This window comes from Sorex araneus, chromosome X (assembly GCF_027595985.1).
Source record: "Sorex araneus isolate mSorAra2 chromosome X, mSorAra2.pri, whole genome shotgun sequence".
Taxonomy (NCBI): Eukaryota; Metazoa; Chordata; class Mammalia; order Eulipotyphla; family Soricidae; genus Sorex; species Sorex araneus.
This window is the reverse complement of record NC_073313.1, coordinates 77,046,218-77,069,936: the sequence shown is the minus strand read 5'-3', so window position 1 is coordinate 77,069,936 and position 23,719 is coordinate 77,046,218.

The window sequence follows — 23,719 nt, the reverse complement described above, 5'->3', positions numbered from 1 at the left end:
AACGTATTTTCCAAACATTATTTGATGTTATTGGGAATTCATGTTTCAAAGTAATTATTTTTGGCTCTTTGGGTCACCCCTGGTGATACTCAGGGGTTACTCCTGCCGCTGCATTCAGGAATTACTCCTGACGGTGCTCGAGGTCCATATGGGATGATGCCAGAGAACAAATCTGAGTTGGCTGCGTGAAAGGCAAATGCCCTATCAATTGTAATACAACTCTGGCCCCAAAGTAATTTTAGTTCATATTTTTCCAAGTTATTTCTGCTTTACTTGTATATCACAATTTTAATTATTTCATATTCTTTCTCTGTTGTTCCTCATTAAGTTTTTATTTTTGTTCCTAACTTTTCATTTTGGAATTTTCAGTTTCCAAAAGTTAAAAGAATGTGGCTCTAACCTCAACTCTTTAATTGTTGCCAAAATTATGTCCTAGGATTATTACATTAAAATTATTTTGGATTCACTTTAATAATGTGAATGATATTAAAGGTTTTTTGAAGAAAGTAGAAAGGATTAGTCAACGATTCTAGTGATGAAATCAAACTTCAAGCATTACTAGCCACTTTAAACCCTAATTAAAAAGACACCCAGACCTGTGTTAACTCATAATTTAAAATCATTGTGACACAAGTAAAATCAAAACAATTATCTTTATTCATGTCAAGAATGTATATATTTTAATCAAAACATCAATTTTTGTTTTATATCTGTGAATATATTTTATTAACAATGGTAACATTTGCTAGTCTGTTAATTGCTGATATACATTTTGTTTGATACTTTTAAAGACAAAGCTATTTTACTATGCAGAAGCTGACATAAAATCATTACGTGTTTTTAATTTTATCCATGATATAGAGGAGAGTTAAATTTGTAAATCTAGAATTAATTTTGGCATTTCAACTCTCCATGTCAAGGTTGGATTCTAGGTGAAGTAATAAACATATGTAGCCAGGTGCATGCTGGGAATTAGCCAAGTGTTTGCACTAGATGCCTGCAATGCAATTGTGTTTGCTCACAAAGCAGTTTTTCCTTCAATAACATAAGATTAAAAATTATGCATTCACATTTTTTCAACTGAATATTAGTACACTCATTTTCCATATGGAAATTAAAATACCTTATAATGTGTGTCCTATATACCAGTGTATGTAGGAATAAAAGCACTCAATTAACTATTTAAGTTGAGTTCACGAAGTGTTTTCGCTGACATTACCTCATTTGTTTTTTACAATATTTACATCAACAAGTTCAACAAGTTCAAATCCCCAGTGTCTCTCAGGTGCTCAACATAAGCCTAGCACTCGACTATCTGAGATCTCTACAAGCAATCTGTGGCACACCACAGCCAGATTTTTATCTCTGGCACCATATGTTCCCCCAAGCTGTAAGCGATATAGGCCTAGTGGCCCTCAAGCACCATCAAGACTGAGTACCACTTTGCCAAGCACCACTAGGAGTGGCCTCTAGGCCTTTGATCATTGCTGACCCTATTTAAAACAATAACAGATTGCGGTTGCTGAGGAAGATGATGATGATCAGGGATCTAGATTAGTGGTGAGCACTGTGGCCCCCAGACCCAAAGCAAAAGTGGATGTGGCCCCAGAATAACAATAAAGTCAGGGAGGGGGTGCCAGAGACAGCTCAGTTGTAAATCATCTGCCTTGAAGGCATGAGTCCACAAGTTTGGTCCTTGCACTGCATCACACCACAGGGCCACCACCAAGTGTTCAAGTCCTATAACCAAGTCTGTGAGCCCCAGTGCACTACAACAAGCACAATGGGGAAAAATATATCCTAGAAATGACTCAACAATTCCATTTCATGATTCACACCCCAAAGAACTGAAAGTAGGCTGAGAAGCCAAAGCATGATAGCAACTCAAGTGTCCATCAAATCAACAAATAAGATTAGCAGGGTGCTGTCCCTGGCCATCATCTACCTTGGCGACCCCAAATATATAGTCTGATATATATCAGAACAGGTCACTCATTTGCATAAAAGATTCCAAAGGTAGGGCTAGGGAGATAATTCAGTGGGTTGCCTTGTCTTTGGCTGACCAGATTCGATTTTCAGCATCCCATATGATTCCCAAGCCCCACCAGGCATAATTCCTGAGTACAAAGCCAGGAGTAAGCCCTAAGTATTGCCAGGAGTGGTCCAAAAGTAAAACTAAACAAAAATAAATAAAAGGTTCCAAAGTATGAGAGCTGAGAGATAGTACATCAGGTAGGGCACTTGCCTTGCACATTGTGGACCCAGGTTTGATCCCCGGTATCCCATATGGCACCCCCAAACACGACCAGGAATGATTCCTCAGTGCAGAGCCAGGAGTAACCCCTGATCATTGCCAGGAGTGAATCCCCCAGAAAAAAAGAATTACAAAAGGTAATAAGTACAATAAAAAAGATTTTGGAAATGATTTCAAAGGCTTCCTACACCAAGTTGAATAAAAATGTAGATATCATCCCTGTCTCACCAGAAGCTACATGATCTGGCCTGTGATACACCCTCAAACTCAAGAAGCTGAACACATGACTCAGTGACAGAAGAAATGTCTTGCATGTGTGAGGGCATGGAAGATCCCTGGTACCACCAAAAAATAAAACTTCCTTTCAGCTTGGAAAAAAGTCATCTCATTATACTTTCACCCTTATGCACCTTATACTTTCACCCTTATACTTGTTTATGCCAAACAGACTTCTTTCTGCTCAGTCTGAAGACCTCTGCATTAGCTGTTTCCTTTTCCTAGAGGGCTTTCCCATCGTCCATATTTTCATAAGACTTGTTTCTTATCACTTTTTTCTTTCTTCCTCCAGGCCAAACCCTACCCCCAAATTTTTATTTTCATATAATTCACTTTATCTATTTTTTCGTTTCTTGTCTGGCGTCATATGCACAAAGTCATTACCAGATTCAGCACCATCAAGTTTTCCACTGTTCCTTTCTGAAAGTTACACAGTTTATTCAATCGTGAGAGTTTTGGCTCATTTTGAGGTGGTGTTTTTTTTTCTTTTGGGGTCACAGCCAGCGATGCACAGGGGTTACTCCTGGCTCTGCACTCAGGAATTAACTCCTGGTGGTGCTCAGGGTACCATATGGGATGCTGGGATTTGAACCCGGGCCGGCCGCGTTTGCCCCACTTGCTGTGCTATCGCTCCAGCCCCCGAGGAGGTGTTTGTATATAGTGCAAAGTCAGGATTTCTTGTTTTGTTTCGCATATGGTCATCCAGTTTTCCCAAAACTATTTGGAAAGACAGTGCTTTTCCAATGAATGGTCAAAGATCATGAACATTTTTCAACCTTTGTCACTCTTTCTGTAGTTTTTTACACATGTGTATGTATCAGTTTACATTTCCACCTACACTGTATGGGAATGCTTGTCTCACTTTCTTTCATGTCATTTAAATACTCACTTTTGTATCATTTCCTTTGTGAATATGTTTGATGAGAAATGGTTTCTAATTACCTTAGTGTGTAAGGGTAACACTTGGTTCTATGTTCAGGGATCACTCCTGGAAGGCTCCAGCCCCTTATTTGAAATTTATTTACATGTTTGGGGGCAGTAGTCACACTCAGGTACTTAGGAGTATTCCCAGCTTCTTGTTTTAGGATTACTCCTATGTGGTGCTGGAGATTGAATTCAGGACCTCATTCATGCAAGGCAAGTACTCTACTTTGAACTATATTCCTGGATCCGTGTTTTTTTAAATAGATTTTCCTTCTGCTTTATTTGAAATATTCAAGATGACTAGGCTAACCACGTAATGATAAGTATTTTGAAATGTTTTTTTGTCTGCTTTTTTTGGTTTGGGGCCACATCCAGTGGCTCCATGTTCATGGATCATTCCTGGTGGGCTCTGGAGACCAAATGGGGTCACAGAAATCAAACCAGGTCAGTCGCACACAAGGCAAATGCCTTCCCCACTGGCTCCCTGAGATGATTCTGTTTTAGAGTTTTTCCAGTTTGCCTTTGAAAAGTCATTGGTGGCCTAAGGAAATCTTATCTTTTACAAGCCACTTCCTGTTCGGATAGGAACAGGCAAGCAGAGGGGAATGAGTGAGTTTACTGTGGAAGAGGATACATTTTATGTTCATGCTACTAAGAGATGTCCTGCTCTGAGGGTTTTATATAAGGCTACTCTTTCTGTTTGTGGTGTAAATTGAACATCTGCTCAGGTAAAATTCAGGTAGACATTTTCTATGACTTTAATCTGAAATTTCAGACGGTGGCATGGGCGGGAAGGTGCATGCTGGGTTGGTGGACATGTGCCATGTGTCTTCATTCATTGTGTTAAAAGCCAAAGCAGGATCTCAGAAGTGTGGATCATCAGTGGAAGCCAGCATGAAGACACAGTAGTTTCCATGAGCTATTTCATAGTTCAGGAATGCAGAATGTTAGAATTCCATATGTAGACTCTGTATCTGTCGTTCAGAGCAACTTAGCAATTATGCAGTCATATTGAAACCATCCAAATTCCAACAAGTCATTTGGTCCACATCATATTGGTCCAAAGCTGTTCACATGGCAGATTTCACTGAGAGAAAATTTGTGTTTCTTATATCTCAGACATTTTACTATCCACTGTTATTCCTATATCACCTTTTAAAATCTACATTTTCATTGACCTCTTCAAAGTAACAGAGCCACTTGTCTGTGCTTCTCTATTTCTTAATCATTATTTATACCATACTGTTTTGTATTTTTTTGAGCACTTACATGTGTAGCACCCACTATTATTAGCTTTTTGGGTCATATTTCACATTACTGTCTGGTTCTTTTTCCCATTTCTGGCCCAACCGTGGCAGTGCCAGGGATCACTCCTGGATGTGCTCTGGGACCATATGGTGCCCAGGACTGAACCTGGGTCTCCTGCATTCAAAAGCATGAGCACTCGCCCTTTAAGCAATTTACCCAGCCCTGTTGTTTTGCTTTTTTGTTTTCTGAGCCACACCCAGAGGTGTAGGCGGATATTTCTGGCTTAGTGCTGAAAGTGAGGGGTAGTCAGGCAATGCTGGTAGTCAAGCTCAAGGCCCTACACATGTAAGGCAGTGCTCTACCATATCCTTCACCCCATAATATTCAGCTCTCTTTTTTTTGTTTCTGTTTCTTTGGTTTGGGGCAATACCTGGTCATGCTCAAAGTCATGCTCAAAGCTTACTCCTGGCTCCACATTTAGGATCACTCCTGGTGGGGCTCTGGGTAACATATGGGTTGTTGGGGAATCAGACCTAGTTGGCTGCAAGCAGGGTAAAAAAATCTACCTGTTATAGTATTGTTGTAGCACTTAATATTTCCCCCCTTTTGGGGGAGAGGTGGTATTTCAGTCACCCCAGCAATGCTCAAGGGTTATCCTGTTTCTGCACTGAAGAATTACTCCTTAATATCTGGCACCTAGCATTTTTTGTCAGAGTCTCTTGCCCCCGCACCTGGCTGTCTTCACTAGGGCCCCTCGGAGGGGGTGGGTTGAGTTTCGCTCCCTGCCTCAAGCAGAACCCCAGCAGCTGAAGATCTCTGGAACCCAGCCACAGCCATGCTCAAGGCCCCTCTCCACACGTTCGGACGAGCCTCATGCATGCAGGAACCAGCAGAGGAACCCAGGTGTGTGGGACTGTGGCTGAGATCTCCAAGACTGTTCGGATCAGGACTGGGCCTCTTCTGCCCAGATCCCCCATTTTCCAGTAGCTAGGCAGGCACACCCAGAAACAGTCCATGTAATCCCATCAACAGCCAACATCCAGGGACTATAAAACCAATCTCCTGGAAGCACGCTACTTCTTATAGCCTAGTTCTCCATCTCAGAGAACATGGCAAGCTATGAGAGTTTCCTGCCTGCATGGGAGAGCCTGGCAAGCTCCCCGTGGCATATTCATATGCCCAAACCAGTAACAATGATGGGCCTCATTCCTCTGACCCTGAAAGAGCCTCCAATGCAGCATCATTGGGAAGGATGAGTAAAAAGAGGCTTCTAAAATCTCAGGGCTAGAACGAATGGAGACGTTATTGAGACCGCTCAAGAAAACTGACGATCAACGGGATGATAATGATGATGATGATGATGATGATGATGATGATGATGATGATGATGATGATGATGATGATGATATCAACAAGCCAATGATGCAGAAGAATGTGAAAACGTTTTACCACACAAAGGAATTAGACATTTTTCAGAAGTATGGATTCAGAAAAGTGAAAATGCTTCACATATATTAAATGCTGCCTTGAGAAATAAATATTTTGTATCACTTTTAGGACCAAACTACAATGATTAGGTGAAAATAATAGTAATAAAAGCATAGATATAACTTAGCACACTTCTAGTACTTATAATGAACATTTTGTGTGCAATTTTTCTTTAACCAAGTGTATATATATATACATAAATGCATCCATATATATTATTGCATCCATTTTACAGATGAGAAAGCTGAAGTTTTGAGAGGCTAGGCATTCTTACCTTATAACCTAAGTTCATGCAGATATTCAGTACAGGAATTTTCATATGTATTTAACTCCAAACCCAGTAACCTCATCTTTCATGTTATAATTTCTTTTCTTTATGTCATGTAACTTATAAGAGGGAAATGTCGTTACCCGAAAAAGTCATTCCAGAATACTTTAAGGGTAATCAGAACTGTCTTTATTGTGTTATCTATTGACATTTGCCATGCTAAGAACTCAATGTTGGGTCAAAATGAGTACTGGAGCTTAATGGTGAGAACCTAGGGCATTAGCATGAGTGGGTGAAGCACAAACATTTGTCTGGGAAAGAAAAGTGCAAGAGAAGATAGTTGAAGAGTTCCAAAAGGTTAAAAAGCTAAGATGGTACCCAAAATCTAAAGGTACAGGGCAAGAAGGAAGCCAGTGACCACTATTTGGCTGCTCAAAGCAAATGTATCAGCCATCTTATCTGTCTCTCTTGTTTCAACTTAAATCTGGTTTAACAGACATCCCATCAACAATTCCTCCATTACTCAGTTCTTCTATTTTTCTCCATTACCATAATCCTAGACATGGTTTTCTTCATTCCCACCACAATAACTGCAATGCATCTAGTAGGTCTTACTGATTCCAAAGAACCAGAGTAATCTTGTGAAAAATTTGAGTCAAGTTATGACACTCCTCTGCTTAAAATATTTCAGGGAGTCCCCACTGCCTTGTATGACAAAGACAAATTCTTTCACAAAACCTACAAAGTCCTGACGTGGATTGGCCCCCATTTCTCCCAGATCACACTCTCTCTTGCTTTCCCCATGCTTCAGGCAATATAGTGGAGCAGTTCCAGCCTGAACTCTAGAAGTAAGCTGCTTCGACTTGAATTCTGACTCAATTCCTTAGTAAATCTGTAACTTTAGGCAACTTACTTGACGTTTCTATACATCAATTTCTCTTATCTGTAAAAGGAAAATAAATCACAAATTATTGCTCATTTAACTGAGAGAACTAAGTCAATTTATACATGGAAATCCCATCAAATTGTGGTTGAAACAGACTGAGTTTTGTTACTATAATACATCGTTCAGTGCTATCTTAAAACACTTGCACTTGCTTTATTTTCCTAGAATATTCATACTCCCATCTTCACCAGGCAAACTTATATTCTTGTAAACTTCAACACAATATCCCTATATCTGAAAAGCACCTTTGAATTCTCCCACCCTAATCCAATTAACTTCTTTTATAATACATAGTGTCATTGTCTTTGTGTCACTCATATGTTAAATGAACAAATAAATATACTTTTTTACCTACATTACAATGGACTTAGAAAGGGAAATGAAGACTCACAAGGCTCTTTGCAAACTTACTTGAAATTAAAGAATAATTTGAGAAATTAGAGAAGTAGTATAGTCAGAAGGCACCTGCCTTGCATGCAGCTGACCCAGGTTTTTACCTCTGTCACCCCATATGGTCCCCCAAACACTGACAGAACCAACTCCTGAGCACTTCTATGTATAATACCCTGACTCCCTCTCCCCCAAGTAATCAAATGCCTCCACATTAAAAAAGTATTTAAAGCTACTTGTTTATGCTCTTTTTTTCATCTTATTTCCCTTCAATTGTTTTTTTAATTTAACTTTTTATTAAATCACCATGTGGAAAGTTACAAAGTTCTCAGGTTTATGTCTCAGTTATACAATATTCAAACACCCATCCCTTCACCAGTGCCCATATTCCACCACCAAAATCCCCACTATACCCCCCGCCCCCACCCCTACCCCCTACTGTATTACTAATGAATTTCACTTCATTTTCTCTTTACCTTGATTACATTCCATATTTCACTATAAAACTCACTATAGTTGTTGGAGTTTCCACCCAAGAGAGACAGACCTACTACCAAGGAAGCATTTGATAATTAGTTTTCCATTGCTGGAAATGAAGAAATATGTAGCCCCACTGCTACAAGTACATAACTCTTCTCTTTTTTTTTCCTTTTCCCTTTTTTTTTCCTGTCATTCCCCCTTCCCGTGCCTCATAGCATGGTGTACGCCACGCCGCGTCGGCCAGCATGGGGCTTTTGTTTAGTTCACAGTCCAGAGAGGTGGCTGCTACATTAATAACCTTCAATATTTCAACAAAAACTTACTGTTATTATTTGGAGTTTCCCCCCCAAGCCAGGCCTGTTCAAAAGGAACCATTTCACATTGCTGACAATTAGAAATGTTAAGTCGTTTTGGATTTCTGTATAAAGTCCAGGGAAAATTCTGCCAGAAATCGCATAGCCCAGCTCATAGTCCCAGTGCATTGCTGCTCTGGGGACATGGTTGGGAGCACTTGCTGGGTTCAGAAGTCATCCATCTGGCTCCGGATGTTGGGTATACAGCAGCAGAGCGGCCGTGCCAACGCATGGCCACCCGGTTCGAATCCCGGTGGAGCGCGGGCCGGAGCCGGTGCCAGCCCCAGCCTGCGACTTCCCAAGTGTCCCGCTGTTCAGGTTCAAAACACATTTTTTTCCTTCCCACGCCAAAAGTTCATACCTGATTAAATGTCCATAAGATGGCGTACACTGCGCCGCTTCTCCCAGAGGGGAGAGAACCAAGGAGGAAGGATATTTCCCCCCTTAGCCGCCGCGGGGCAAAAGCTTAGTTCACGGTCCGGGGACATGGCTGGGAGCACTTGCTGGGTTCAGAAGTCATCCATCTGGCTCCGGATGTTGGGTATACAGCAGCAGAGCGGCCGTGCAAACGCATGGCCACCCGGTTCGAATCTCCCTTCAATTGTTAATGAAAGTTCTCTCAGGAAAATGGCACTCACTAAGATATGCTTAGGCAATATATGGAAAGGGATTTTTTTTTGTTAACTGGGGAAGACTCAGAGAGGCTAGAAAGGAGAACATTAGAGGAGTTTAGAAACATCTAAAGGAGAAACCTCCATAAGAGTGATAAGGAGCCAAGGAGTGAGGTCACAGCTATGGTCTAGTGACATGTTTAGATAAAGTGACAATTTTTGCAGGCGATTATTTTAATAATGCCACTGCCCTCTGTCACAGTTGTGAGACAGGAGTCCTGCAATAAAGGGGGAAGGTGTAGCTGCTTACAGTATTTGGTGCCCACACAGCAAGATGTAGTCATTAACCAGAGTTAATGCTTATTACTTGTCTACTGCATACCTAGCACTGTGCTATAGACTCTGAGAATGTATGATCTTGTTTAATCCTCACATAGTAGTTTTATAGAGAAAGAAACTCAGGCTCAGGGAAATGGCTTCCCAAGGTCATGGAACCAAAATATGATATTTAAATACAAGCCCATGCTCTTACCAGCCTTCTTATTTGATCAATAATAAATTTCTGAGGTTCTTGCTGACTATAAGTTTGTATGGTTTATAAAATTTAAGCGAAAATGACAATTTTTCTCAAAATCAAATCCAATGCTGAAGAATGGTGGTTCTCAACCAGGGATAATTTTAGTCCCAAGGTCACATATGACAAGTTCTAGAAGCATTTACATTGATATGACTCAGGGTAGCGTGTTGTGTGGTGCTGCTATAGGCATCTAGTCAGTAGAAGCCAATGATGCTGTTAAAGTTCGTAGAATATACCGGATAACTCTTTGCAATGAAGAACTGCAAGTCCAGAGTTTCATTAGAGACAAAGTTGAGAAATCCTGCTGTAGAGAATTTAAAGTAATAATCACCAGAAGAATGTGTTAGAAGGAATGTAATAATTCTAGGTACCACTTTTTGTTTTCATCTCATGATGAACAAGTTCAAAATTAAAAAGTAGGGGCCCTGGGATGTGATTTTGTTGTTATATGCTTGCCTTGCAGACATGAAGCTGCAAGATTGATTGATCCCCAGCATTGCCCCACATTGCCAAGTATGATGCCACTTTCATTAGGATTCCTGGAGCCACAAGTGTGTTGTCTTCAGTGCACCACAACCAAGTGTATGTAAGCACTACAACCTAATGTGGAATGACTGACATAATAACAATGGTAATGACAATAAAGAGAAGGAAATTTTCTTTGTATGCATTATGAATTGCAGGTCAAAACCAAGGTGATCATCTGGAAGTTTTCATTCTCCAAATACATTGAAGCAAAATATTGAACTGACCACCCTTTCTCCCACCAACACATTCTTTGCTTTTCTAATTCATATTAATTCAGGGTGGCAGAGTAAGTTCAAAATTCTGTCTCAGCTCACAATTCTGACAATTCTGGACCACTCCCAATCTCTCACCTCCATCTTAAAGAAACAGCCTCTACAACAGCTGGATACATTGTGCTCTTCGTTATATGAGTGGTAGCTTCTACTTGGATTAAAATTCCTAAACCACAGTGATATATCCTCTCATCTTTGTTGTAAATCTGGGTAAAATAAGTGGATGTATCAGGAAGGGCAAAGAGTTGGGACTGAGTCAATTCTAAGCTATTCACAAATTTTACCATAATCACAGACTCAGGGCAGAGTATTGATGCCCAGAATTAAGTGGTTTGTACAAACTTACCTTAGTGCTCTTTCCTCAATACGGTTGATGATGACTATAGCTTTATTAAATTTTATGGATCACTATTAATTACATTTCAAAAGAGAAAACACCACTCTGATCCACATTCTATTGATGACAGCAGAGATTAACCATTTCCTCAAATTTATGCCCTTCCCACAATGATTTACAAATTATTTGTAAATGTTTCCCAGGTATCTATATGCTGACTAAAAAGTCTCAGGTTGCAAATACCAATCTGATAAATCTTCTATTGGCTTCTAGAAAAAAAATACAAGTAAACAGATTATGTCCTTATCCCCTATCTCTTTGTATCTTTAGCTGGATCTATAGAAGTAAATATTATAAAATTGATTTGAAAATAACAGCAGCACATAGAACTTTTGCTACTGAATAAAACACTGGTGTTCTATGAAATACAAACATCAATAAAGAGATATTCCCAGGGTTAAAAGTTGGGGCAATGGCAGAAGAAGAGAGAACAAAAGGGAATGCCCTGCTGCAGAGTCAGGGTGTGGTGGTGGGCATTTGGGTGGGGTGGTGGGAGGGATACTGGGAACATTGGTGGAGGAGAATGGGCACTAGTGGAGGGATGTAAATGATCACTGTATGACTGAAATGCAAAGATGAAAGTTCGTAAATTTGTAACTGTACCTCATGATGATTCACTAATAAAATTTTTTTTAAAGTTGGGGCAAGCCGGGGCCGGTGCTCGGCTCCGGCCGAGTTTCGGCCAGGGTGCCCTTGCCTCTGCACAGCCGGTGGATGTGGAACGAGCGGGAACCAGAGACAGCTTTAGGATTTGGGGTTCCAGCAAGTGCTTGCACCCATGTATGGAGACTGTGAACTAAGCTTTTGCTACATGCTGTTCCAGGAAGGGAAATGATTCATTTTCCAACTTAAATCTCCGCGGACTTAATTACTATAATACAGAAATTGTAAACCGCGCAGCCACGGTAGCGGCCACGCGACATTTTATCTCTTCATTCTCATCAGTGAAAACTTATTATCAAATATTTCCTTGTTAATAGAGCTGTATTCTTGGGGAATAAATTCCAACAAAAATAGTGAGTCTGTTTTGAAACTCTAACAACAATAGTTGTGTGTTGAAATCTGGAATGTAATCAAGGTAAAAGGAAGTGAAATTATCACTCACGCACGGGGTGGGGGGTTGGGGGGTGAGGTGTGGGATGTATACTGTTTTTTTTGTTTGTTTGTTTTTGTTTTTGTTTTTTTTTTGTTTTTATTGGTGGTGGAATATGGGCACTGGTGAAGGGATGGGTGTTTGAGCATTGTATAACTGAGATATAAGCCTGAGAACTTTGTAACTTTCCACTTGGTGACTCAATAAAATAAATAAAATAAAATAAAATAAAAAAATAAAAAGTTGGGGCAATGGGGGCTGGATCGATAGCAGAGCGGGTAGGATGTTTGCCTTGCATGTAGCCTACCTGGGTTCGATTCCCAGCATCTCATATGGTCCCCCGAGCACCGCCGGGAGTAATTCCTGAGTTCATGAGCCAGGAGTAACCCCTTTGCATCGCCAGTGTGACCCAAAAAGCAAAAAAAAAAAAAAAAGAAGTTGGAGCAAATGGCAAGTATCGATTTCCTGGGTAATATTTTAGGTTTGTTTTATTTTAAGTTGAGAAATATGGCTTCCTCACCTTTTATTTGGCTTTTTATTTTTATTTTATTTTATTTTTAAAATAGGTGTTGTAATATGATTGAATTAGAATTGAATGTGGTAATGAGAAAATAATGAATTTTTTAAAATTGCCATCTAAACAAATTATGTCTGCAGTTCTGTGGTATGAAGTATGTCATATCATTGTGTAACCATCATCACTGTCCTTAATGATTTAGAACTAGATCGTGCTGGAGGTTGCGCAGCACTGTCACTGTACTTAATACCACTATATTGTTCACTTCTAACTGGTTAATTTTATGTTGTGTTAATTGCATTGAAATTTCTAAGTATCTACTGCAATATGTGCTTATATAATGTTTATTCAACTTGGTTAATCTGATCCCCATTACATAAAATGCCTCACATGTGTTTACATACTTTAGGTCTTTAGACATATCATTATTTTCTCTCCTTTTTAAAAAACAGGATTTAACTTAATAAAAAGAGCCAAAGCACTAGGAAACGTAGCCCCAGAATGTTAAGAATATGCCACTGAATTTTAAATTATTCGTGAACCTAACTACTGAAAATATAGGCTGTGTCCTGAATACTTAAGTCAGTGTCAGTCTTTCAGCTCTGTAATGAGCAGCAGTAGGCCTCTCACATCCTGAGACCAAGAGGCCTTTTTCTCAGCTTGTACCCTTACTCTAGCTGAAAGGAAAAGAGAATGAAGCTCTAAGTAAGTGGTCTTTTATTATTGTGGATCACTATGGATAACTGACTTTTTGTCCAGGTGTTTTGTTTACCTTTCCCTGCATTGTGGCAATGACCCAATCATTCTGAAATTGCCATCTGCAAAATCAAGTGGGCAACAAACCTTCTAGTACATTTTACTAGAGCCCCGTACCCTTTTAGAGCCTTACACAGAAATAGATAAATCCATCTGTTTGCCAAGGCCAATATAGCTCAAAAAGTAGTTCAAATAAGAATCTCTTATGTGGTTGTTTCCTGGAACAACCACCTTCCCCCAACCCTTCCCTTACAAGCCTTTCCCCAACCCTTCCCTTACATTTTCTGGTGTGTTTGGTATTTCCAGAGAGGTTTTTAAAAGAAATAAATTGTGTTTTGGTTTATATTATGATGATCAGGGTATGCTTACTACTGACTCTGTGCTCAGAGATCACCCCTAAAGGTGGTCAGGTAGCCTTATGGGGTACTAGGCGTCACAGCCGGTTCTGCAGCACACAAGACAAGCATCCTTATCTGCTGTACTACCTACCTATCTCTCTGGCCCCAAGAGAAATAAATTGTTACATATACACATAAAAGAATCTGGAAAAGTACGAAGAAATTAAAAACTGGCGGGCCCAGAGCAGAGGAATAGTATAACGGAGAAGACGCTTGCCATGCATATGGCTACCCAGGTTCGAGCCATGGCCTGCACATAGGGTCACCAAGCACAGGGAATGATTCCTGAGCACAGAATCAGGACTAAATCGTGGAAATCACCGGGGAGGCCCCCCAATCAAAGCTAATACAAAAATATTGGCGAGTCATATACATGTGTACCACCTATATGCACACGCACCCATACAATCATAGTCACACAAGCAGAGACTATCTGTAAAGCATAATGCCTTTCTCAGCTGATATTTTCTACCCTGCTCTCTGCCCTGGGCACATTCCTCTAGGGAGAAAACCAGCGACAAAGTTCTGCTTGCTTGCTTTCCTCAGCAATGCCCACAAGGAGCTGGGACTTGTCCTCCCCTCCCCCTCCCTTCACTCTCCCTTCATCTCAGGCCGCCCCCCCGGCTTCCAGCACCCCCTCAAACATACACATACAGAGAGAGAGACAGAGACAGAGAGACAGAGAGAGACAGAGAGAGATCTAAATCCTCAATCCTCAACTCATGTAGTAATTTTTTGAAAGAAGAGAAGGTGAGACTTGGAGCGGATCTACACTTAGGGAACGGAAAGGAGCGATGCAAGGGTGGGGGTGGGACGAGCAGTAAAGGGATTTCCTAAAAAAACCCGATTATTAGACTGCATTTCATATTTAATAAATCATTCAGAGATCTGGACCATTTTCGTTACCACGGTACTCCTTTTCTTTTCTGTGGGCATCTCTGGCCAGCGTGGGACCGTCGCCAATTTCCCAGGAGCCTCGCAACTCTAAGGCGAGCACCGAGTCCCCAGATAACTATTTAGTGTAAACAAACCATGCGGCTTTAATAGAATTACCTCAGCCCGCTAGTAAATAATTTATAGTAGGCAGTAAATAAAATGTGGGTCTATGTCTTTAAAAGAGTTGTCAAGTGGAAACACACACCAGAGGGATGTAAACCCAAAGATTGCCACGCTTAGAGACGCCGGTCGGCTTGGAGAGGCAAGTCAACACCGGGGTTTTCTACGCCGGAAACCGTCGGCGCTGTTGTTAGAGGAGATGCCCGCCGGGGCGCGAGAGAAGAAAGGACATCTTTTGCACGTTGTCGGGGGTGGGGTGGGGTGGGGGTGGAGGCACTTTCTGAATAACCCCTGCTATTTGAAAGCCTAGATGCTTGCAAATTCGTTATCAGTTTAATGTTTGCCACCACTCCTCTGGAAAAACCAGGCCCCTGACCGGGATTCCCATTTTGCAGATGGGTAAAAAGAAGGCTCTGAGGCTACCCGACATGCATCATGAATGCCTACTAGGGAATAAACTAGAGGCCCCAGCTTAGACTTTTTTCTCTTTGTCTCTGGGCTATGCAGTTGTTCTTCGTCTAAATGTTCCTCAAGAGTAGCCAACACCCCAACCACATACTCACACCACCCAGCAACACACAGTTGCCCAGTATTACAGCACTTCATCATCTCTTGTTTTCGGTGATCTGAGGACCCTCTAAATAAATTTCCCTGGCCTCCCTGTCCAAGAATAACCCCCCCCAGGTGCATCCCCAGTTTGGAGAGGAGGACAGATTTATGACAGTCCCCTCAAGGTTACCCCCAAAACAACCTTGACCATGAAACCAGAATCTTGAACACTTGACCTAAATTTCCAAGGGCATCTGTTTCCGTCTGTAATTGTCACCAGGCTTCATTTGAAATTCGATCCTGTGTCACTAATGGTATTAACAGGAGCTGAGGAGCAATCTTCCAACGGGAGACTGTTGCATATGATTTTACTTCCAAACGAAAGTAAATCAGTTTCTATAAACCTGCAGCAACTCCTCCCTGAGCACAATAAAACTGTTGTCACAATCAATAAATCTCTGGTTTGGGGTAATGAAAATTAGATAACTATTCTTTCTTTTTCTGCTATTCTCCCCCTCCCCCCAACACACCCACCCACCCCCAAAGACAAAGCCACTATTCAAAGAATGGGACTTCTTGTTAACCATTTCTGAAGTCCCTGGCTGTACCCAGCGCCTTTCAGTCACGGACCTCTCAGTCATCGGAGGGACCAGACGTTTAATTATGGTGACTTTTGTTCGATCATTATGGATAATAAAAGCAACCTTTTTTGCTAGATACAATTATAACACAAGCTGCTTCAACACCTGCACGGATCTCATTTGTCTCCAGCCTGGTTTCCCTGCCCTCCATTAAACTGCCTTTGAATTTCTCCTTCTCTTCTGACCAGAAGATTTAATATGTTGCAAGAGATAGATTTCACGAAAACGCGTTGTCCCTTCTGTAGCTACATCTGCTCCGACCTATTAAGAAAAGCAAGACATTTTGATACTAATTGCAAATAAATTGTGATGTGTTCACCGAGTAATTGATTTAATGAAGTTCATATGAAACTCCAGAGATTGGCCAAGTGAAAGGCACCCTGGTGCGTCTATTGTGGAGAGAGAGGAAGGTCGGTTTTTCGTTTTCTTTCTTCCGTAAAAAACAACAGAGAAAAAGAGGTGACTGGGCGGGTGGGGGTGGTGTGCGAGACGGGGGCTTCGCACAGATGTTACCTCTGCAGTCGGCACCGTGGCAGGAAGGCGCTGCTCTGGGGATCGCGCCTCCCGCCGCTCGCGCTCTGCGAGCCGGTAGTCCGACGAACAGAACGCAGGCGGCTGCGTCGGGCCGGGCCCCGCAGCCGCTGCGCACACTTCGGTGGCAGAAGTAGAGGGTCTAACACACATCGCTAGTGTCCTCGGAAACGCCGAGGTTGCAGGGATCGCTACTGCCAGGTCCTGTTCCCCGACTTCCCAAAGTGCTTGGGTGGAGGCCAAGCGGTTGAGAGGGACGCCAGGTGGTTCCTGTCTCACGCCTGCCTCCCAAATAGTCGCCGAGGCCCCGATAAAAACTGCGGTAGCTAGTGCCAAAACTCCGCCACCGCATGAGGCAGGCTCTGGGGTGCAGGCCCACATCCCCAACCAAAAATCTAGACGGTGAATTCTTTTCCGTGCTCGCGCGGTCCCCTTATCAGCCTATCTGAGCAGACAACGTCCTTGTCTGGGGCTTGAGGGAAGCAGAAAGGGAATTTTCTGGATGCCATCTGAGTGTCACACCCTGTGCTTCAACACGTTAGCTACCTCTAGCTGAGCATGAGGTGGGAGGTATTATTACTCCCTTTAACAGATGCAGAAACTGAGGTCTGAAGGACCCTTCGCAACAACTTGTCAGGTCCTGGCTGCTCTGCTGCGTCAGCCAAGCGAACTTTGTGGTGAGAAAGGCACTTTTCCCTGTGTTTGCTCCCTCCCAAGCCCCCACCAAAGACTCTCTTGGGTAACTTAGTCTGGCCGGCATGATGGGGACAGGGTAGAACCTCCTGTCATCTGCCCAGCCCATAGCATGGTGGGTGACTCGAGTTTGAAAATTTTGTTTCGTTTTGTTTGGTTCTCAAGAAAGGGCAGTTTGAGCTAGAGGCTGCCTCTAAATTCTTCAGAGCCGTTGCCTCCTCTGTGGTCCCAGAGCGCTGGCGGGCTTCAGCAGGGCTGGAGAAGGTAATAACGCCTTTCCGCTGTCAGTGCGGCCAAAAGGACTCAGGAGTGAGTCCAGTCGCAGAGGCGAGGCATGACCCTCCCTGATCCCCCACTCCCAAGAAATCTCGCCAGCACTGCACGTGCAAAAAGAGTCCCTGCAGAGCTCTCGCGGGTTTTCATCGTCGGGTGCAGCGGCGAGTTGAAAACCCAAGGAAAAGAGAAATGACCCAACCTGGGGTTGCATTGCAGCCGCGCGAAAGCAGATACAGAAACAAGCTCCTCGCGTTCTCCTTTATTTCCGGCTGGATAGCGCGGTCCACGCTGGCACCGCGCGCTTTGAAAGTGAACGCGGGACCCTTCAGGGCCGGGCTGCCAGGAATTCACCTTATTCCAGACCCAAACTAGGTGCTGAGGGCCGCGCTGGCTGTCCGTTCTGCGGAAGCCCAGCTCACTGCTCACTAGGCTTCTGTTGGGGCCAACCCAGCTAAGGTCCACTCTTGCGGGGATTGGGGGACGGGGGAGGGAGTCTCATTGATCCAGTTCGTGGTCGGGTCCCAAGCAACTCTCCTTTTGATATGGATCTTCCCATTTCTCCTTTGCCCTGATGCAGAAGAATACGGGGGTGGGGGTGGGGGTAGGGTGGGGGTGTTAGCACATTGCTTCTCAATTCTGGGGAACCTAATCAGCCGCTCCTGTCCCAGAGGAGGCGTTTCTGGGACCCCAGAAGAACCTTCTAGATATATAGAGCCCCCTCCTCCAACTCTGGGTTTTGCAGTCCTGAACTCGGAGCAACTTTTCCAGACCTTTCTGAGGCAGCGACTCCCAGCCCGACCCCCGACCCCACCGTTTACCCCCAGGTGAGGCACTCAAGCCGGCAACTGTGATCGGATCCCTTGCCTGGAGTGGAAGAAAGGGTGGGCAGCGCGAGGCTGAAGGCCCTGGCAGGCCTGGCCGCAAGAGCCCAAGGGATTTCGGAGGGAGGTGTCGCATAGGGAGGAAAAGTTCAGCATTGAAAGCCACGGACTGCAAAGCGCTGTTTGGGATTGACCTTCTCTCCCCTCTGACCCCTCCCCCCTCCCCCGCCCCCCGCCCTAAGTGGGAGCGCTCCCAACAGACGACAATCGCCTACAGGGGCGACCGGCCTTTGTAAGTGTGTGTCGCATTCCCGGGGCAGGGACCTTGTTAGGAGGGAACTTGCGGGGTCCCGCTTAGTTTGAAATTGCAGCTTGCGAGCGCGCCCCAGGTCGTATCTCTCTGGACTGCAGAAGAACCCCGGACGAAGTTGCACCCGGAGTCTCTCTGCCACCTCGTCCAGCTGTAGCGCCCCCTGTGGCCGAAAAGTGAACCCTAGCGGATTCCAACGGGTCTGGGGGTGGGGGTCTGCGGAGGGAGGGCAGAGAGGACTGAAAGCTGTGCGAGCTGCGGCCCCGCCTGAGAAGCCATCACCCGCCGGGGCTTGGCATCTGAAAGTGCGATTTGGGGAGCTGGGAGTGGAGATTTACGATCCCGGAGGACAGAGCGTGAAAAGGGTATCATCATCAGTTTTGACTGAAAGAAAGAAAACATATCTTTAACAAAAAGAAGGGCTCTTGCCATTCACCCGCGTTGTTAGGACAACGTGAACTATCCTTGAAATGATTAGTTCCACTTCAAAGGAATTTACATTCAACAGTGAAAACTCAGCCTCTTTTATTTATTCAAAAAGACTTTTCACGACGGCCAGTCGTATGTTCGATCCTTCTATTTATTTTTCCGCATTCACGGTGTACTTGTGTTAAATCAACAGCGAGAGTCGGTCAACGCACTCATTATGAGAACCAGCCCGGGTTCCGGGCACGCAGAGCTTCAGGTAGACGCGGCTGAGGAGAAGGTGAAGTGTGAGACCAGGCTGGGGCTCACCAAGACCTGAGTGAAAAGTGGAAAATGAGGCAGCCAGCCTGAGAAGCCACAAAACCAAACTAACCATGCAAGAGCATCCAAAATCCGGACCCCAGCGCCATTACTGTAGATCCAGAGCGCTTGACACAGGACACTTTATGTTACTCCGGAAGAAAGTGGGTCTGAAATTCCCAGAGACAATCCCAGGAACCCCTGAACTGGTTGCCACAACTTTCCTTGGACACAAACTGAGAAATAAAAGCCGATCTCTCAGCCCCTTGAGGTATTTGCAGCTGCACACTTCAAAGTCCCAGAGTTCCACCTGCCCCATCCTGACCCTCTCACCAACAAATCCTGGAAACTTCTAACCAGAGGAACAAACATTAAAAAATTGATCAGGTTCTGGAGCATGGGGGGCAAGGGGTGCTCCTTCTCCAACCGTCCCAGGAGCACCCCTGAACAATGGCTGGGAAAAGGTGTGACCCTCTCTCTGAAGTCAACACCAGCAGTCACCAAATCTCAGCTCTGCTCAAGCAAGTCCCCACACCTTTCTCTCCCTCCCAGCAGTAGTTTTCCTCAGCAGGAACAATGATGCAGAACTTTTTCTTCTCTTTCTATTCTACTTTCTAATTACATAGCAGAGAAAAACCTGCATTTGCCATTACACTCAAGAGTTTGCCCACCATATGTTTGTCCAAATTTGTGGCCCACCCACTACTCACACAAACCTCCCACCCCACCCTCCAAATTAGAACCTGTGCCTTGAATTACTGATAGCATGATTTCTGACAGTTCTTTTATATTCAGTTTTGGGGGGTCCCCGTCACTGGATTCAGAATCAGTGACCACAGGCTCTCTTCACCAGGAGTAAAAGTAGTGAATATTTGTCACTTGGGTAAAGGCAACAGTTGAGGTTATGAAAGGAGAAAGCATTAATATTTTTATCCTTGCAGGAGGTCTTTTGGGTTGAATGAGGCAACTCATAAGATAAGCATAGTTTATGATAGAACCAAGCTCATATTTCTCTTCTTCCTATATGTTCCTCTATTTCTTGCATCGTTGTGGTCTGGTGTTATTCTTTGATTTCTTCTGCCCATACCCAAAGCGTTTCCTGAGCCATTCCATTCTCCCACCCCCTCTAAAGTCCTGTGGTACATTTCCGGGTCCTCAGCTCTTCCCCTTAATGTGAGTTAGAACTCCAAAAAAAAAAAAACATGGATGTTCCAAACTCCTGGGTGATTTAAGGGATTATACAGTGTCACAGTAATGATTTAAGTCATAGAGCACATGCGTGCAAGACTCTGAATTTAAATCTTGGCAACACACACCTCTCCCAACGCATATGCCATGGCCTCAGTGGCCCCTAACCAGCATCAGCCAAAGCATTACCAGGTGTGGCAGGTCCTTATTTTTTAAAGGAGATGCTGACAACAGTGAAATTCCAACCACTACTCTACTCTATACCCAACTAGATCTATCCCTTAGTACTAATATTGAACTCCTAGAGACTTTCAGATTAGATTTTGTTCTTCAGTGGTATCCACTCTTCCCAGAAAGCAACAAACAGATTTGTGTCCATCACTGTGAGGTTCTATGTAGGCTTGGAGTTTATCTCTTTGTCTCAGGGAAGGGATGAAGGAAGGAAGGAAGGAAGGAAGGAAGGAAGGAAGGAAGGAAGGAAGGAAGGAAGGAAGGAAGGAAGGAAGGAAGGAAGGAAGGAAGGGAGGGAGGGAGGGAGGGAGGGAGGAAGGAAGGAAGGAAGGAAGGAAGGAAGGAAGGAAGGAAGGAAGGAAGGAAGGAAGGAAGGAAGGAAGAGAGGGAGGGAAGGAGGGAAGGAAGGAAGGAAGGAAGGAAGGAAGGAAGGAAGGAAGGAAGGAAGGAAGGAAGGAAGGAAGGAAGGAAGGAAGGAAGGAAGGAAGGAATGGAGGAAGGGAGGAAGGAAGGGAGGGAGGGAGGAAGGGAGGAATAAGGAATTTAGAGAAATGAAAGAAGAAAGAAAGAGAAGGAGGGGGAAAGGAGAGGCCCCAGTAGAAAGCAATACTGGGCTAGCACTGGGAGGCCTCTAACTGAAAAGGCTTGAGAATGAGAGGCTCACAGCTCCCAAGGCAACTCTGATGGGGGAGGGAAGGAGGAGGCGTGTGAGAAAAGTGACACATCCTAAAGCACACCCCAGGAGAGCTGGGGATCTAGGAAGGACTCAAAATGTATTTCTAATTACTTTTCATGCTCCCAGGAAAGGGGCTCCTTTTAAGTTCTATTTTAAAGGCTTGTTATTGTACTGAGTTCTAGTCTACATCATGAAAGCGCTATTTATACATTTTAACTTTTTGTAAAGAGTGAGAGGATGGTGAAAGCTATAAATGTGCTTTTCTGGAAAAAAAAAAACTAGAAAAACAGAAATTGGAAACCTCCTTAATAATAGTTTTTTCACCAGAAAAAAATGGTAAGGGGTATAAAATACATTGATTTAACCAATATTATAGATTAATCTTAAGAAATGAGTGAATTCTCATTCATGCCTTGTTTCCATTGAATACATCTCACAGGTAGCTGGGACTCCAAATGTGCCTGCGAATTATGCAGACATGGTTGCAGTGCAGACATCCAGTCAGCAGAGGGCACACTCGTCACTGTCAAACCCTGTTTTCCTAACTTGGAGGTGAGGATGGTAGGTAGGGGCAGGAATGTTGGGCATAATCTCAGGGAATGGGGTTCCAATGGAGATCAGAAACTTAGAATAAATGTTTATTTCTTTAAATAAACTTTAAAAGTGCAAAATAAGACATGTTGGTAAGTTTTACACTCAGTGTTCACAAAAAAGTTAAAGCCTCAAAAATCTTGACTTGATTATATAAGGTCAATGTCAGACAATCCACCAAATAAGGAAGATCCGGTATTTATGTCGGCCCACTATGCCCTGAAACAGAGCCTCTCAAAACCAGAAGGCAGCTGAAATTGTCATAAAGAGAGCTGGATGTGACATTCAAGTCCTTGGTTCTAGCAACTTTCATTGTGGTATTAGGGAACTCACCACCCCTATCTGGGGTTCAGTTACCTATTTCATACCATAAAGAAGTGGAAGTGAAACTAGACTATCACCGATGTCTCTTCCTTCTCTAATAGTCTGTGATTCTGGGAAGCAAAGTGAAATCTGAGCCCATTTAAGTACTTAATCCTCATGAATCCCAGAGATAGTACAGCAGACGAGGCACTTGATTTATACACAGCCAACCTGAGTTCACTTATGGCACCCCACATCGTCCCTTGAGCACAAAGAGGAGAGTGATTCCCGAGTACAAAACAAGAAGCAGGCCATTGCTGGTTACGGTCCCCAAACCCATCATTATCATCATCATCATTTAATCCTCATATTCCAGAATACTCAAATGATGGATTCTAAAAGAACACCATGTAAGGCAGGAATGAAAAAAAGAAAGCAATTCAGACCACTTTGTTAAGTCAACATTTTTCATTTCCTGGGGAGGGAGCTATCTGAGAATAACCTTTGATCTTGCATGGTAAAAATGGTGGAAGTCACGGTGCTCTCAGGCTAAACCCGGGAAACAAATAAGTTGTAAATAGAATTTCTTAAGAAACAAAGCAAGTTAGACACCAGTGCATTGTTCACAATGGGGTGATCCTGAGACCAGTCTTGAATATGAACCTAGAGAAGACCCATGACATTTCTCCTGGACTCACCTTGAGACCTTTAGGAACCCTCAGCTTCAAGTATGCCACTGTCATTTCTGCTGACATATATGTGCTCCCCTGACATTTTCTGCCTACAATAACACTTTCATTTTTTTCTGCTGAACAATTTCCACATTGATTTGAACACCTGAAGCAGTTGCTTGACTTAGGCTTTCTTGTTTTGATACATTGTGTATCACTGCGGACCAGAAAGCAGTAATAGATTGCTTACAGCTGGCTTTGTTAATCCTCTCGTAATTGACATGAAAATTTTAAAACTGCCAGCCACAAAGCCACGTGGAACTATGAATGTGTATTTGCTCATTGGCCAACTGGCTCAGGATACGTCACGAATAGGTAAAATCATTAAATCCTTGAAAGCCTAGCTAAGGTTTTCTATACTCTGTAACCTAACCTTCTCTGTTCCCTCTATATCACTTCCAAGCTTTATGTGGCCAAGATCTGATCTCATAGATCAATGGGTTGTTTTTACATATACAGGAATCAAAACCAGGGCCTTACACCTTCAAGGTATGAACTTTACTACTGAGCCACATCCCAGCCTATAAATGAAACTGCGCTTTGACTAGCTGGGCATTCAGCAAAGTTAGGAGTTTAGGGTCAAGTGCTATCATTCATCATAGGCCTCAGTGTCCAGTAGC